Below are 5,642 nucleotides of genomic sequence, written 5' to 3' on the forward strand. Positions count from 1 at the left end.
AAGGTTTGGCCGATCTGGAGACGTCAGTGGCCACGCCTTAGTGGAGAACTGGCCGACGGCGCTGCGCACAGGAGGAGGGCCCGAAACTTACTGAAATATGGTGCTAAAAGCCAACAAGAACAGGCTGCGCGCCCATCTTTCTTCATTAAACCACTGTCACAGAACACTGATGAAGAGAAAAACGCGCTGTCGTTATCTGACCCCAAACTTTGCCTCTGGTTTCCCTGCAGCCTTCATCCCCTCAGTTAATCATTAAAAGAGACAATAAAAGCAACAGGAGGCCAAAACGGTTCCGCAAGTACAATCTGTATCCACCAAGACGATTTATGTTCCTGTAAAGCTGCAGTAAAACAAAGAGCAAGGAGCCGAGCTGACAGGGACGTGAATGAAGGCTCCTCTGTCTCCTCCGGCTCCTCCTGTTGCTTCGGACATGATTCATTTCAGCCACCTTTCTGCTGCGAAGCTGCACTTTATGGCAGCGTCTGAGTCACTGCAGCAGATTTACATGGATAAAGTTCACAGAGAGCAGTCACAGATGTCACCATGCAGACGATGAAACGTGTGTCATCTGGATCCACAGCTGCTTTCTGCTCATCATCGTTTCCTGATTAACCCTCGACCCTCTGCAGGGTGACACGAGCTGAGGAGCTCCTGTCACTTCTCACTGGTGAAACTACTACTACAGCTGGAGCCTCTGGGGCCCCCGCAGTCAGGGCCCCCAGTGCAGCTGGTGATTCAGCCTGGTAGTGAGTTTCTAGACTTCTCAGCCTCATCACACCCCGTTTATAACGGTACAAACTGCATATTTTGATGCTTAATCAATGGTTTTAGTGTTATATTTGAGTTTCATTCAAAACTTAAGGTGCATTCAGAGACGTAGGAAATTAAACTTCAGCTTCCTGCTTGGATGAAGAAGTTTTCAGTCATTGTACTTCAGTTTTTCTTTGTAGGCATGACCAGTCACAGGATGTCCTTTAAGCTGCTTGGGGACAAAAGACAAAGTCTGATGATGCTGTGATGCAGCGTGGGATCATGGGAGTTGATGTGGTCTGGGTTTGAACATTTTTGGGATGATTTGGGAGAATGTAAGTACACAACTAGACTTTGAAAATGAACTGTTGTATATTATAGCTGTAGATGTACTGAAGAGTGAAGACTTTCTGTGTGATTCAACTCTGTTTGTGATGCTGCTGTACCGCATCGCAGGTGTTCGTGTTATTGTGTCCACTTCCTGCTTTCGAGCCACCTGCAGACTGAGAGGTGCCACGGGAAAGACACCGTGACGTGGTGACGTCTCAGGAGGAACAGCCAGAGATACAGATAACAGAGGGAGGTGAATGAAACGTCAGCACGTATTAATGTGAGAGTAGATTTCATGAGGAAACCAAACCAGGTGATTCCCTTTCTGTCGTTACGTACCTCAAATATCAAGCAGCAATCAAAGGGCTACCAATCTACTGATTACTCTCATAAAAACATCTCAGACTGGTCGAGTTTGTCGCCCTGAACTCGCCGTCTGGACTGTTACTGGTTTCAGGACGTTTCAGCAGTTTTCAAACACCTCCCTATGGCTGCCACTCGCAGTTGCCGATGTAGTAAAGCGCCTATAGAGCAGATTTAACTATGTTAGAAAGGAAACATTGTCGTCACACACACACACACACACACACACACACACACACACACCAAACATTTCAATAATGCTGTCTGCATTTCCACCCTCTCAGCTGGCTGCAGGTAGGACAGAGTGAAGAGTTCATTTTTAAACCTTTAACTCGCTCTGGAGGTAATAATTACTGTCTGTAACAGCTTAATGTTCCAATTAAGTCATTAAAAGTAGCAGAATTGCTTTCATTTCATGCCATTAGTCTCTTTGTTCCTGTTTGGTAAACAGTGTGATCAGAGTGGACCTTCACACCCGTGTGGTTCTACCTGCTCTGTCTCCTGGACGGCCCTTTCCGTCTGACCTCTGCCTCTGATTCAGATTCTGAGCTGCTCTCAGGTCAGCCCGCCTTGTTTCCGCCGTCTCCTGCAGCGACCTCGTCTCCACCTTCAGATTTCAGGGATGTTCGTGTTTGATTTTCGACATGATCTACGCGCGGCTCAGATGGTCAGCGGGTTCAGAGCCGCACAGTCGCAGTTTTACAGCTGGAATGAGATCATTTAAGCGAGCTGAACTGCAGAGCTTGTCGGATGTTTTTAAAATGGTTTCCGACGTCGCCAGAAAGGGTCAAAAGGTTAAGTCGCATTGATTTTAGCCCTTTGCTGAAAGTCTGCTCTCAATGCTGCCTGGAGATGAAGAATTTTCATAAAACTAACGATTTAGCCCGTTCAAACCTCCTTTTGTGCTCATTTACCTGATTCCTCACAAACAGCCGACTACACATTATAGAATACACACTGTCTGCATACATGTATGTATGGACAGATGTCGGGCGACTCCATTATTCAATTAGATTGGATTATATCAACAGATCAGTCACGTTTTTGGCTTTTTAAACTCGTGCTTAATGTTGTGAAATGTGAGCAAACTGAGTCTGAAAACAACAATAAGCACAATAAGTTCCACAGCGGACACAAACCTCTGGGTGAAGGTCCTTTAATCCACCACGACCTGCTCCTAATGTGGACTCTGCCAGTGTTTGCTCCGATGCCATGATGGTCCTGCAGCAGCATCAGCTCTGGTGTTCTGGTGGTATCAGATAAACCTCACAGTGCTGGTGTGGAAGTCTGGATGGTGAACATCTTTCACCCCTTAACTACACGAACATTGATGCTCCTCTAATCCTAACCAGGTGTTTTATTGATCAATCCTAACCTGAGTCATAGCACAGTAATTGTACAAATAATTGTACAATTACACACTAATTGTACAAAGCAGTAATTTAAAATTTGCATCTACTGGGTGTAAAAAAGAATAAAAAACATTGCTGTTTGTAATCCAGGGGTTTGGAGAGTCATCTAAATTGACATTCCTGGTGATTTGGTTGAGCTGTTTGTACTCCGGCAGAGCTAACATGATAGCCTCTTCTGTTTTGGATTCTTGGGCTGTTTGTTCCCTCAGACGTCAGCACTCCAGTTTCACTGTCCCACGACAGCCAAATCAGATACCAGCAGTCTGTGAAAGCCTATGCTAACTTCATACTCAGGCCAAACCTGCACTGAAAACCATATCTGACAGAGGTGGTTTCGTCTGGAGGTGGATTTCAGCAGCAGATGCTACTGAATGCTCACAGGAATATTACAGGAACACTACAGGCAGCAGTGTGACTCTATGATCCTCTCGCTCCTCTGTGACTACATGTGGCTGCTCGTAGGGTGACTCTACTCTGAAGAGGGTCTTGGTGACAATATAGTATAGATTTTAGTATTTATAGACTGTAGTTTGCAGAATATTACAGATCCAGGGTGAAAGTGACAGAAGGGGCTGAGAGAAAGAGGCGGAATTAAAAATCTGTCTGTTGCTTCAGCACCACGGACAGCAGCGTGGGTTTATCAATACTCTGCAGTCAGACTGCTGATGCTTCAGAGTCAGCGACAGAGTCCAACCTGCACCAGCATCAGTCCGACAGCGTCAGTGAGACACACATTAGACACATTCACCTAAAGAAACCCTCTGCCCCTGCACTCTCTCTGCTACGAGGGGGCGTCGTCGTCCCTCATCTCCCCTCAACTCGCCTGCTGGATATCAATCAATCAGTGCTGCAGACTACCAATATGAAGGAGGTGAAGAACATGTCTTCAAACGGCTTCATGCTACATAAAACCATGCATGTCGATCCTGCCCCAAAACCTCACATGTCAGACATGTCCGACCTCAGCGAGGGTTTCAGTGTCCCAGCGTCTAAATCAGGGTTAAATTGGTGTCGTTTTTTCCAGTAAAGACAAAAACAAACCAGTAGGAGTGTTGAGACCTGTCGATCTGCATGTTCTGTGGTGCCTCAGTTATAAGCCCTCAGGTGTCAAAGGTCAGGAGCGATTGGTGATATAAAAGGAATTTATGTGCATAATAATGTTCAAGTCTTGAGTTGGTCAAATTAAAATATCATTTTAATGTCAGGGAAAAGGGATCTAATTGAAACATTCACCACCTAATTGGAACAAATCTCCAAGTCGCTGCAACTTGGGATACTTTAACTGTGACGTACTGAAGATATCCCAGAGCAGAAAGACGGAGAGGAAACAGCTGGAGCAGACTGGGACCGACGGAGCTGTGAGAGCCTCCAGCTTCGTTTCTCCCCTCTGTGTGCGGCTCATTCATTCAGCCCTCTCAGGCCTTTACAAACACAGAATACATGTTCTGATTCGCAGAGTCTTTCTCTGCATACTTCAATTATCTTCTGATAATTTTATCTGCCATGTTAGCCGCTGGCACACACCGCGCCATGCTGTTATGTGATACGAGGCAGCACCGGAGGACTACTTCCTTTCCAAAAATCCTGAGTGAAGGGAGGAACTGTGTGTTCCCTCTTGTGTCCTCTCCTCTCCTTTAGCCTTTGCTCCAGTAGCACAGAGACCAGCAAGAAAGAGAAAGATAAATGCGCCCTCCCCTCAGGCTGGGAAATGTGTGTGTGTGTGTGTGGGCCGTGGTTTCAGTGTGTGTTTGAGTGTGTGTCACATGTTCGGACAGGGTATCTGCACCAATGCGGAGTCGCTCTGATTCTTTCGAGTCCACATTCTTTCCAAATGTAAGCTGATTCATCCTTTGCTCATTTCTCGTCCGTTCAGGTCTGAATTAGTTTCATTGGCCTTCGGTGCCTCGGCCGCTCTGGCGGTAATAACAGGCGGGGGGTGGGGGGGGCGGCTGGATTCCCATCTGCCCGCTGCCTATTACTCAAGTAATAGACTGAATATCCAGGTGCATGTGCTCTGACGTGAAGAGAGCGATGGATGATTAACATCAGCGCGGATCTGTCTTCGGACAGATGAGCCGAGCAGAGCAGAGAAAACCCAACGAATCGTCTCAGTGGAGCTGAAGAGTTCAGAGTTAAGCTTAAGTCACGACTGACCTGTAAATCTCTCCTGGTTTTGAATGAAAGTCTTCATTTTAGATTTATTTTGAGGTGAAGACGAAGTAGAGCGCTCTGTATACATACTTGAATTTGGATTAATGGAAGTCAAAGCAGTATTTCATTATCTGGAATTCAGATGTTTCAGCTGCACGAGAGAGATTTAGTTCACCAAAACTCAGCTGCACCGATACGAAAGGAGCACTGAACTGATGTTAACGCTGCCTCTGGACGACTGACTGCCAGCTAAGCACTCGTCTCGTAACTAACTCTGTGACAGAAACGTTGCATTTCCTGTGGCTGTTTCACAATAAAAGCCTCCGGTTCAAAGGTGGGAAGCTTTGATGTGAAGCAGCAGCAGGAACTGCTCAGTTTGCATTTACAGTAACTTTACTCAGGTCAGATGTACCTGAAAGAGGTCAGCAAACAGTCGAAGGCTGGTGGATGATATGTGTAGCTTTGGTCTCAGGGTGGACATCATCGCAGGGCCTGCATCAGGGCGGCTACTTCCTGTTTCCGGGGACACATGCGTTCACAGCTGCATCATAGCATTTGTTTTTTGTTCTGATGGAGGTCTTGCAGGTCACTCTGGACAAAAGCCAAGACCTTTGTAAGGTGTGTTTTTAGCTGATC

Source organism: Chaetodon auriga, chromosome 14, assembly GCF_051107435.1.
Source record: "Chaetodon auriga isolate fChaAug3 chromosome 14, fChaAug3.hap1, whole genome shotgun sequence".
In the NCBI taxonomy this organism is placed as follows: domain Eukaryota; kingdom Metazoa; phylum Chordata; class Actinopteri; order Chaetodontiformes; family Chaetodontidae; genus Chaetodon; species Chaetodon auriga.